The sequence below is a fragment of the Hibiscus syriacus genome, unplaced genomic scaffold (genome assembly GCF_006381635.1).
Source record: "Hibiscus syriacus cultivar Baekdansim isolate YM2019G1 unplaced genomic scaffold, ASM638163v2 tig00111022_pilon, whole genome shotgun sequence".
In the NCBI taxonomy this organism is placed as follows: Eukaryota; Viridiplantae; Streptophyta; class Magnoliopsida; order Malvales; family Malvaceae; genus Hibiscus; species Hibiscus syriacus.
In genome coordinates this window covers 1614520-1627597 of record NW_024062956.1, presented here as the reverse complement: position 1 = coordinate 1627597, position 13078 = coordinate 1614520, and the positions used below count along the sequence as shown (strand labels likewise).

The 13078-nt window shown below is 38.9% G+C and overlaps 1 pseudogene; it reads left to right on the top strand.

The window, feature by feature from the left end:
* Positions 1-332: 332 nt before the first annotated feature.
* On the top strand, positions 333-13035 carry LOC120150324 (annotated as a pseudogene).
* Positions 13036-13078: the final 43 nt, after the last annotated feature.

The window sequence follows — 13078 nt, the reverse complement described above, 5'->3', positions numbered from 1 at the left end:
TCTTATATAGATAAAAAAAATCTACATTAAAAGATTTAAATTAGTCAGAGTAAAACTCTGTAAACCGAGTGGGCAACAAAAAGAAAATAAAGATATGTTGCACGTAACTTTCAAGTGTTTAGGTTTTGGGTTTCAGATCCATCAAAGTCCAGTTTCTTGAGTCCAATATGAAGAAGTCGATGTTCAGTCAATCCACTTCTCAGTACGAGTTGGGCTAGCCAGTGTCATCGATTAAATAATCCAAATTTCTCTTTCAATTATCCCAAAACCCCTTGATGATTCTTGTATTAAACGAACAATCTACGAGGTGAATTACCCATGAACAACTTCGGAAGCGAATCACGTAACAGTGAGTGAAAAATGTTAAGGGCAGCTCATTTTCCTCCGATAGCATCGCCCACAACTTTCGTTGCTCTTAGGAAATCTTTGGTTCCAATCCTCACCAACTCGTCTTTCCTTATTATTCTCTCCACAAACTCTCCACTTTTTCTGCTTTCCACTCTTTCTTCTCCAGACCCATCGCTCCTTCCCGCCCGTATCCTTCAACTCTTAATCTCAGGCAGGTCTCTCCCATGGTGGGTCATACACAACCCAGACTATCAGGTTGGCTAAAACCATATTTTCGTTCCCCCCCTTTTTGCTCTAATTGTTTTCTTTCTTAGCTTCATTTAACTCCGAGAGTAGCTTTGGAGATAGCAGAGAAATATTGGTACAGCACTTGCTTCTAAAAGAAGACGACCAGAACCTCTTGGTGGAGCTTCAACAGAGAATAGCAGGAGGTTTTTTCTTTTCAAACTTTAATTAGCTGAATATTTGATTTTAGAGAAAGTTATTTTTAAAATATCACATTTTGGTGACTTGTTGATTACTACCTCAAGAAGGTGCTATGGTTTTGTTAGTGTAACATAGTACAGGGATTCAAATTATGGCTGTGGCGAAGTTTTGGGTTGCGATGTGTTTAAAAGGAGTTGATTTTTTTAAAAAAATGAGCTGCTTTAAAAAAAAATTAGAATAGCGGCTGCTACCTGTTAAATTGCAGCCGCGATCCACTGCTATTGGTGTGATTTGGCTTCACATCACTATTTCGGCGGCCATTTGAATCCCTTAGAATGCAAATTTAAAATTTAAGGAATTGGTTTTCTTTTACATAAATTCAAATCAATAGATGATTTTTCTTTTTATAAGATAATTGTATTGGAACTGGTCTTGTATTTGGTCAAATGGTCATTTTTATTCAACTTTATAACATTTACTTTGTAGCATCTTTCTAGGAAGAGGAAATTAAATGCTTAAGGCAACAACAAAATAGAGCATAGATTAAAATCAATTTTGATGTTGCTTGTGTTATGTTTAACTGTCACAAGTAATTTAACTTTGGTTTTTTTTTTTGTTATTTGTTTGCTGAAGGGGAGGATTTAGGTGATCTTGCTGTGGAATACTCACTATGTCCGTCCAAGCAAGAGGGAGGAATGCTTGGATGGGTAAGAAAGGGGCAAATGGTAGGCTGATTCTACTTCTTTTCCCTTCTTTTTTATATGCATTTATCCTTTGAAGAGTTAAAAATATACTAAGAATCTTCTATTTTGTTTCAACTCTTTCTTTTTCTTGAAGTGTCTTTAAGCATGGATATGGAGGAACAAACCTCCAAGGCTCCAAATTTGTGGAAAATTTTAGAAAAGTTTAATGCTAATTTTTTTTTTGTACCCAGTGCACAATGCTCCCACTATAAGCAAGGTCTTGATGCACATACCCTTTCTCCCTGTTTTCAACAGATGGCTGTTTTGAGGGTTCGAACCTGTGCAAGAGACAATCTTAGCTAGTTGGTATTAAATTTGTGGTAGCAACTTTCAATGTTCTATTGGGAGTTTGGATTTTTGAATTATATGAGTTATGACATAGTGCTTGAATTTGAAGATTTTATCAAACTTTTATGCTCATGTATTTCAAAATGGTGCCATAAAGTTGATTTTACCAATTCAAAAAGTTATCCAATATTGAGTTTAAAATTTAGAAAAACTTGGGAGTTAACCATTCTGATAATTGACTATTTGTGCATTTGTGGGAAAATGAATTATTATTTGAGTTCTAAAATATGACGTGTTGATATAAATTTTTACGCAATATCTCCCATTTATGGTACTTCTTGGGCTTTGCCATTTGCTTGCAGTTTCCATAAGCTTCCAAGTTCCTTTAGATCCTGAAGTGTTATTCTTGTGAGGGCATATTTAACGGTCCATATGCTAGATATCGCACGTGCATCAGATGTTTCTTATGCATGTGAAAGCATCACCTACAAACCAAGAAATCTTCCTTACAATATTCGTGGTTATTTTTAGATTTCACCCTCATTATACTTTGCTGGCGTTCTATGCATTTTATCCCTTTTTGTTATACTGATTTTGTTTAAGTTTAATCAATATCCTCATTGAAAAGTTAAGGCATGTAGGATTTAATTCTTTTTTCTTTTTGGAATATATTTATTAGTTTTATGAAATATGTTTATTTTCTTTTATGTTATCTACAATGTAGACAAGAAGAGAAAGATTGACAATTTAATTGCAAATGTTTCTTGGATCTTTCTTTTTCATGGTAAACATAGTAGGTGCCAGAATTTGAGGAAGCTGCTTTTAGTGCACCTTTAAACAAAGTTGTGAAATGCAAAACTAATTTTGGATGGCACTTGTTACAAGTTCTATCTTTTTTGATAGGAAAGGTAGGCCTCTTTAAAAACCCCCTTCATGATTAACGGATCACAAGGTGCTCCTTAATCAGCGGAAGGAGGAAAAGAGTGCCTCATTAATTCATTGATAACCACAAGTTACAAAGAGTTAAAACAACCATACAATCTATAATTCAAATAAGCAACCCAAAACCTAATAGAAACCCAACTAAAAACCCAGAGATCTATCCAATACCAGCCTTAGCTAAACTGTCAGCCTCAACATTGGCAGACCTAGCAACCCATCTAATACTACTATTCAGTCCATTAACCTTGCCAACAATAGCTGTCACAATGTCTAAGTAAACATAGGGACAACGGTCGATGTTCTTGACCCAATCCACTGCTAATTTACTGTCTGATTCAACAATTAACCTTTCCTTAAACCGCTGCTGGATCGAGTCAAAGAAAGATAACCCTTTCATAATTGCCTTGAGTTCTAACAAAACAGGTGGACCTGGACCAGCAGCCTCTTGAAAAGAGCCCACCACCGAACCATCATGATCTCTAAGAATGCCCCCAACACCACTCTTCCTCCAATCTTCAGTCACAGCCGCATCCATTCATCTTAATAAATCCTTCTGGAGGTTTAGACCAGGACACAGTTTTGATAATAGGAGAGCTTAATAAGGAGCAGCAATCCCCAAGTGAAGGGTCACAAATAAGAGAGTCCTTAGGGATAGATACAGCCTTGTAGTAAGCTAAGAACCAAGCCGCCAGTCTACACCTTGCCAAAAAGAATAAATCAATCTGATCTACCTTCCCCCCCTCGAACACAATTGCATTCCTACCCTTCCACATTGTCCATAAAACCACCCCCGGAATGAAGGACCAAATTTTCGAATTAGGTACCAATTCATCCCAAGCGACCATAAAGCTGTGAGCATTGTCTTGAAAAACTGAGGAAACTCCCCAGAAAACAAAAATTTATTCCATAAGGACCACACCACCGAGCAAGAAAAGAATAAATGTGCTGAGGTTTCATCCGCCTCTCCGCAAAAGGGGCAAGCAACATCCTCAATAGTTGAAACTCCTATCCTCTTTAGCTCAACTTTAACTGGCAATCTTTGGTGCACGACCTGCCACAAGAAGACCTCCACTCTAGGAGGCACCGTTCCCCTCCAAACATACTTCTTCCAAAAGGGGTCTGTTATACCAACAGGCCTGCATGACTTAACACTCGAACTAACAGTATAGACACCTTCCCCATTGCCAAACCAGACCAACCCATCCGATAACTCCTGAGAAAGAGGTATATTGTGGATTAGGGTCATTAAGTCAGAGTACTGAACCAATTCCCATTCACTCAAATTCCTTCTCAAATTAACATGCCAAGACCAAACTGAAGATCGAATTCCCCAAACTCATAAAGCTTCCCATTCTTATTTATAGACAGCACATACAACCTCGGAAAAATCACTTTAAGTGGGGAGTCATGTGCCCACCTATCCCACCAAAATCTAATGCTCCCTCCATCACCCACTCTGACTTTAAAGTTGCTACGAAACTTTGCTCCAAACTGATCATTTTGAAATGGTTGAGGACCACCGATTTCCAAATCCAGAAGCATGTGTAGGAAGTTTCTCGTTAAACAGCAGTAAACTGGGATCCAAATTATATTTACAACAAATAACCTTCTTCCACACTGAGTCTTTATCGTTAGCAAACCTCCAAGACCATCTCCCTAAGAGAGCTCTATTCATCAGACTTATATTCATAGCACCAAGACCTCCAACACTTTTATCGGAGCAAACTTTTGTCCAATTGACCCAATGGATTTTCCTAGCCGCCACTCCTCCTCCCCATAAGAATCTGGCCATGATGGAATTCAGCTTAACACTCACCGAAACAGGCATCTTGAAAAGGGACATGAAATATAGGAAGGGAACCCAAAACTGCCTTCAGTAATACCAACCTCCCTGCCATTGATAGAGTCTTCGCCTTCCATCCGGCTAGCTTTGAATGAAACTTTTGAACTACCGGATCCCACAACATCATAGAGTTTCTCTTAGCACCAAGAGGCAGCCCTAAATATTCTGCAGGAAAATGTCCTACAGGACATCCAATAGCATTAGCCCACTGAAGAAGCTCTTCCTCATTAATGTTAATCCCAAATAATCTGCTCTTAGACAGATTAAGTTCCAGACCAGTCATAATTTCGAACACCCGAAGGATCCTCTTAACATTAACAATCTGGGTCTTCGAAGCACTACAGAAAATGATTAGGTCATCTGCAAATTGCAGATGAGATAAGTTGACTGAGGTCTCGTCTTTACCAACCACCAGACCACTGAAAAGGCCCGAAGATACTGCTTTACGAAGCATCAGGTTAAGCAGTTCTCCAACAAGGTTAAACAACAGAGGGGACAGGGAACAACCCTGCCGGAGGCCTCTAGCCATAGGAAATTCATCAGTAGGGACCCCATTAACTAAAACTGACACCGAAGCAGTTGACACACACATCCGGATCCACTACACCATTTAGAACCGAACCCCATCTTCGCCATAACTTAAATAAAATGTCCCAATCTACCGAATCATAAGCCTTTTAAAGTCTACCTTAAATACACAACCCTTCAACCCTCGCTTCCTCCATAAATCAATTCCTTCATTAGCAATAAAAGAGCAATCCAAATTTGTCTCCCAGGAATGAAAGCAAATTGAGACTCACTGATTATATCATTGATGCAACATCTCAATCTTCTCGCGAGGCACTAGATAGGATCTTATACATCCCACCTACAAGGGAGATAGGTCTGAAATCATCTAAACTCCCAACATTAGAACCTTTCGGTATGAGAGTTAAGAAGGAATGGTTAATACCATGCTCCCATTCCTTACCCAAATAGAAGTTGTGGAAGAATTTCAATATATCACCTTTCAAGCTAAGCCAGAAGGTCTTAAAGAAACCCATGTTCAACCCATCTGGCCCAGGGGCTTTATTACTATCACAAGAATTAATGGTCCCCCAAATCTCATCTTCCGTAAAGTCCTTCTCTAGCAATAGGTTCTGTTGCAGGGAAATATTTGCGAACTCTAAGTTAATACCCTCCACTTCCATTGTTGAGCAACAATTAAACGCTTTAAAGAAATGCTCCCTGACCCTAGACTTGATAAGACCTGGATCTTTGGTGATAACACCATCAACATTTAAAGCATACATAGAGTTCAACCTCCTCCTAATGGAAGCGCAAGTGTGAAAAAACTTTGAATTTCGGTCACCCCCTTGACCCACTTCTCTCTAGACTTTTGTTCCCAAATCTGCTCTTCGATTCTAAGAAGTCTCCAAAGTTCATTTCTCAAAAGCCTCAACTCTGTCGAAATGACAACATCATTGGAAGGAGGATGATGTTGCATCCCCTTTTCAATCTGATGAATTTGTCCTCTAACATAGAGATGTCCTTCTTAGGAAATTGATTTCTATCTCCAGACCAGCACTTAATGGCAGACTTTGTATTCCTAAGCATACTCAAAATTCCAGCTCTTGAATTTTCTTCTTTGAACAGCTTAACAGACTCAACAACCATCTTCTCAAAACCATCCTCAGACAGTAGATAATTGAACAGCCTAAATGGTCTCTTCCCCCAATTATCTGCCCCCCTCTCCAGGAAAATTGCATTATGATCGGAGATAGATTTAGGCAAAAGAAACTGGTTGATACCGGAAATTCTGCTGAGAAATTACAGTTCACCAGAAACCTATCTAGTCTTACAACCGTCGGCAAGTCCCGATAACTGCTCCATGTGAAATTCCCCCCAACAAGAGGCAGATCAATAAGTCCCGTTTGCTGAATAAAATGATTAAAAATTTCCAGTGAATTCCTGTTATGACCTCTGCCTAACTTCTCCTCTTCATTCAAATAAGCATTGAAATCCCCTCCCACACACAAAGGAATACTGAACCCGTTTAAAAACAGTCCCAGTTCATCAAAAAAAGCAACCTTCTCTTCCTCCACAGACGGGCCATAAACGTTAATGAAGCCACACCTAAGGTGATTAGACTTGATCTTTCCAAAAACAGCAATAAACCTCCTATGAATAAACTGATCGTCAATCTCAAAAAATTATCATCCCAACAACTTAACATACCTCCAGATGAACCTATTGCTGGAGACTCAACGAACCCCTGCAACCCATTCAAACCACTCCTCCTTAAAAAAGACATTGGTAATTTTTCAAGTTTTGTTTCTTGAAGAAAAAGAAACGACGGTTTCTTCTCATAAACAAGTTTTTGCACAACTCTATGTTTCTCTTTTTTACCCAGACCCCTAACGTTCCAAGACAAGATACTTAGCTTAGTCATGATACTCAAACAAAAAGAACCCAGAACTCCCACATACAAATCTCAAGGTCAAATAGCCCCACACAACCCTTTCTCCAATTCAACAATCTTTTGTATAAAAGCTTCCTTCCCCTCCTTGAAAGATATCCCCAGCATCTTACTAATTTCCCATGTAGCAATTGCTTCCTCAACCAGCAAAGGAAAGGCTGATGAGGAAACAGTATCAACACTAGCATGATCAACAGCTTCCCTAAATAGAGACCTTTTAATTCTCCTGTATGGTCTGCTCACCCAAGAATGTCCAATTCCTTTATCGAAAACCAGCAGCCTCGGGAACATCAGAAAGACAACCTCTAGAACTTAAATCTCTTCCTGTCCCACCATTGAACACCCCTCGTGACTTTTCCTTACAATCCTGCACATTATTACAAGTTTTCACAACCTGATTCCAGATCTTTCTAGACTTCGACCTGCTATAAGTTTTTATTGACTTCTGATGAATTTCCTTCCAACCGGAGCAGTCTTCATGGATAACGAACTTGCAGAGCAGGTTTGTGAACCATCTCTTAAACTTATCAACTTTAAACCAACCGGAGCCCCTCCTCCAGCTTCAGCCCCTACTAGGTCCTTAACTGTATCTGATGAAAAAGGACTATGGCCCATAGAGTTTGGGCAGTATTCTTGCTCCAGACCAGCCAACTGAAGCCCTCCAAGGCCTGAGTTAGGCCCACTCTCCCGGTCAACATTATCAAGCTTAAAAAGATCCCCCCCCATACTTTTCCCGCTTTCCTTACTTTCAAAAAGATCTTCCGACTTTTCATTGGGAGAGAAGTCAACTCTCTCGGAATCTGTGACAATACCACGTTGTGAGTCTGCAACCCACTCTAGCACCCTATTATGGATTTCTGACATTTCCTGACATCCCACGTGACCTCCATGCTGTGCCTGCCCATCCTCTGTGCTCCATCCGGAGGAGTTCTCCACCGAAGGATCCTCTAGAACAACCTCTTCAGCCAGATCTGAGAAGTCAGGAAAGAAATCATCCCCCCCATCCACCTTAATTTTTATCAGAAATTTCCTTCCATTCGTAATAACTGAAGTATGATCAGGGATGTCAAAAGGGCTGACTACCCTAAGAAGCATCTGTGCAACTCTGCAGTCCACTCTCTGAGCAGTTTCATCTTTAATCTTCACTAACTTGCCCCACCTGGATACCACCCTAGTGAAGAACGAACCGACCAGCAATTTAAAGGAACTCCTATCATGGATATCGTACAAAAAGCTCGGGGAATGCTTTCCTCATCCAATACCGGCTCCAACCTTTCAAACCAGAAGGACAAAGCTTCCCATTTCCTTCCATTGCTAACTTCTTCTCTTCCACCGACTGGAACACAACCAGGCACGCATTCTTAGAAAAACCCCACCTAACAATCTTTACGTTGATGCCCTCGTTCCTTAACGCTTTCTGCACAACATGAAGTTCAAAAATCTTTGAAGATACCAGTAAGAGACGATCTAAGCCAGACCCTATCCTCCACTGGGATGGCAACATCCTTAGAATTATTCAGCTCCTTCGAATTAAAATGAATACCCTCTTGCACACCCTCTGACTCTTTATGCACCCCCACCACCGCCTCCTTGTAGGACCTCCCATCATGAAACTTATCCAGCATCTCCATCCTCCTCACCCTGTCAGCTTGAGGAGGCAAACTTCTACCCATTCCCCCACTGATACCAGCACTATTAACTCCATCAACCCTCCCATCTTTCTGTCTCTTCGACCCAGATATTTTCTCATATTTGGCTACAGCCACTAAAATCCTCCTCCCATCAATCAGTACGTTGTTCATCTTATCCACTGCATTACACAGATCCTCCTTACTTGCAAAATGGACGAAAGCAAACGTGCTTGCCTTATACTTCGGTCTATTATTGATAAACGGAATGAACACCTTTAATAACCTTACCAATATGACTAAAACGAGCCCATAAATCACTACGACTCACTCTCCTGCTAAGATTATCAACGAACACTTACACCATTGAAACCTGTGCTTGAAGAAGCTAAGTAGGTTCTAACTCCCGTTTAGCTTGCTTCAGGGAAGAGTCATTGCTTAAAGACATTCAACCAGAGGAGTTCCAAGCAAAAATGCAGGACCCTAGTTTCATTGAAGAGGCTCAGTTGATAGATGTCCGGGAACCTGAAGAAGTGTATGCTTGCATGATTTATTTTGTCTTTACATAATTGAAAAAACAAGATATTTTTTTTTAGATTTTCTAAATATACTTTTTTAAATGATGAATAAGATCGACAACAAAGTTACTTGATCAACTTTTTCCTCTAGTTATAAAAGTTATAGCAATTTTAGTATAGCAACTCTAAATGCTTAAAAAAAACTCTATATTCTTGGTGTAGGTGATATGGTAAAAAAGAATTTCAACTCTTAATTGATTAAACATTTCCTTGAAGCTTTTAAGCATTAGGTCATGAAACAGGTTGCAAGAAAAGTGGAATTTCTTGAACATTTTAAAAAGAGAAAATAACCTCAGTGACCAAAAATACCTTATAATATACAATTTTAACCAACTTTTTTTTGGATTTGTCAAAATGACCAACTAAATCGTATTCGCAACGCGATCTCCGGTATCGCAAACCAGTTTCCAGATTCGCAATGCGATTTTGGACTATCGCAATGCGAACTTGGATTATCGCAATGCGAATATGTAAATCGCAATGCGATAGTCGACTATCGCAATGCGAACTTGGACTATCGCAATGCGAACTTCGACTATTGCATTGCGATTTACATATTCGCATTGCGATAGTTGACTATCGCATTGCGATAGTCCAAAATCGCAACGACTGGTGGTATTGTATTTGTTTCTTAAGAATTTTCTCTAAAAATATAGTATTCGCGCGGATGTGTCGAATACACGTATTACCACGACCACGACGAGACGAGACGGACGGCAGCGGCGGCGGCGTGCGAGAGTCCCCCTTGTTCTCTATCACTCAACAAGGAAGTGGGAAAGCCAAACCTTAAATACCATTCACAATAGTGTTTCCAATACTATGTGGGATTGAGCATTACCAACACTTGTTTCCAATACAATGTGATTATTCAGGAAATAATTAATAATCATGCACCTTAAAACAACTGAATCAGCAACCAATTGCATTAGTATTATACGATTAAATATGTCATAATTAAATATCAATCTACAATCAATCGCGATTATTGCAATTTTAAGAAAAACATTCAAAAATAATATCACTATTTAAGGCTCAATCCGACATAGTATTGGGAACAAGTGTTGGTAATGCTCAATCCCACATAGTATTGGAAACACTATTGGGAATGGTATTTAAGGCTTGGCTTTCCCACTTCCTTGTTGAGTGATAGAGAACAAGGGGGACTCTCGCGCGTCGCCGCCGTCCGTCTCGTCTCGGGTCGGGGTCGGGGTAATACGTGTCTGCGACACGTCCGCGCGAATACTATCTTTTTAGAGAAAATTCTTAAGAAACAAATGCAATACCACCAGTCGTTGCGATTTTAGACTATCGCAATGCGATTTTTGACTATCGCAATGCAACTTCGACTATCGCAATGCGAATATGTAAATCGCATTGCGATAGTCGAAGTTCGCATTGCGATAGTCGACTATCGCATTGCGATTTACATATTCGCATTGCGATAGTCCAAGTTCGCATTGCGATAGTCCAAGTTCGTATTGCGATAGTCCAAAATCGTATTGCGAATCTGGAAACTGATTTGCGATACCGGAGATCGCGTTGCGAATTATCGATCGCATTGCGATTTAGTTGGTCATTTTGGCAAATCCAAAAAAAGTTGGTTAAAATCGTATATTATAAGGTATTTTTGGTCACTGAGGTTATTTTCTCTTTTAAAAATTGTAGTATTTGACTGAAATCATTTTTGAAGTCTCTTTAATGATCATGATTCTATTACAGCATTTCATAGATCATAATTGTTTTTTAGGTTAGCCATCTGAAGTTTACCTTTAGTTGCACTACAACATCAAACAATACAATGTTTTACCCATAGTCCAATTAGCGAATTATATCACCATGAGGCGTTGAATAGTTGGAACATTTCATACTAAGGCAGTGCACTTTGTTTTTTGCTTTTGAAGAGGATGATGGCTTCTTTAATTCATGTCCCAATCTTTTTGACGTGGCAGGTCTCAAGCATCTTTACCAGGATTCCAGGTTCTTCCTCTACTCCAGTTTGGAAGTTGGGGGCCTGAAATAACTACCAAACTTGATCCAATGAAGGATACATATGTCATGGTGAGTATTTTCTTGTCGATGCCAATTGCCAATATATTCAACCATTTTTTTCTCGCATTTAGCTAACCAAATGAATGGCATCTGATAATAAGTTGTGTTAAAGAATTAATAAAAGCAAAAGAAACTTTAAGCGTAATTCTGGCTATTGTGGATTAAGAAAAGCAACTTTCCTCCAATCACGACGAGAATTCTTTCTTTGTATGTGTGTCTTCTAGTGCATTCTCTGCGATTGTGAGAGCAGTTGCAACAAGAATAGGAGGTTTATTGTTATTTTGGTAATGACCTACTGGAAAGCCTTATTCCGGTCCTCGCATGTCTTGATGGGAGGGGACTTTTCTCATGCTATTGGTTGGGAAAGATGTTAATTATATAGCCTTTTGCAAGGCTAGGAGATTTTTTTTATTCATTTGATTAGACATAAAATAATCCTGATAATAGCTAATCAAATATTCCCTGGGGAGATTAATAATTGATATCTTTTACAGTATCTCATTAAAGTCTTCCTTTTAACAATCTGTGGCAACTTAAGAAGGAATCTGCTAGCCATGAGCTTTTGCACCTGAAAGTTTTTCCTTGCCTTGTGTTCGGATAAATAATAATAAAGGAAATGAAAGGAGTTTTAGTAACCATTTTGGTTAAACAATGAAAAGAAGTGAATGATTATTATAAATATCATTGTTTCAATTGTATCTTTTTCTCAAAAAACCATAAAATGTTTCTAGTAAATTATAAAATGGTAAAAAAGATATTTTCTAATTGAAAATAGTTGACCTTTCCTTTCTTCTCTGTTTACTCTAAATTGGGTATAAAGAAATTGAATATTTAGAGGGAAAGTAAGGGATTCTCACCTTTCCTTGTTTTTCCTTGATAAAAATATTTACCCCAACAAGGGAGAGGTTCCCCCTCCTTAAGTTTTCTTTTTTTCTAATTAGAAATAGCTTATAGCATTTAATATCCAATAGACTCTCTTGCATTTATGCTTGTTTCTCTTTGTATCCTCCAAAGTTCTGTTTTAATCTGTGTTAAAATGTATAATGCAGTGTCACCATGGCATTCGATCATTACAGATTGCCAAGTGGTTACAGACTCAGGTTAATTTTATTATCTTCACATTCTCCGTTTTACTTGTTTGTCTTCACAGTTGTTGCATGTGTTTATTTGGAGTTTACATTCGCTTTCGGCTCCTCATTCGTCCACTCTTCATGTTTATATAAACCAATGATCTGCTAGCCGCTTTTATGCTGTGCTGTGCTGTGCTGTAATTTATGATATATCATTGAATGCTTTCATTGTCCTCATCAGCAACAGCTTAGGTTTGCAGTATGCTTTCATTGTACTGAAATTTTTTTCCAATCACCATCGAGTTGCTCTCTGCTCCCTTATGCTAAGATGTGAACTCTTCAAGTTGAGACCATTTTGGTTACTGTTTTCCTTGACCGCAAGTTCATCTTTCATTTAGTTTTCTACCATTACTGTTGTTTCTGAGGTTTCTCTTGTGCTATTTTGGTTCCGTGTTTGCCGATTCCTCCTTGACGAAATTACATTGTTTTCTCTGGCTCAGGGATTTAGGAAAGCGTTTAATCTGTCCGGGGGAATACATGCATATGCTACCAAGGTTGATCCATCAGTTCCGACGTACTGAGATTCTCTAACTTATCCAATGCCTCCTATCATTTCCATATGTTTTCTTGGCAAAATTTACCCTTTGGTAAAACACAGTTTCAGTCCTTGTGCAGATTCTGTAATGTAGTTGCCCCATATTTTAG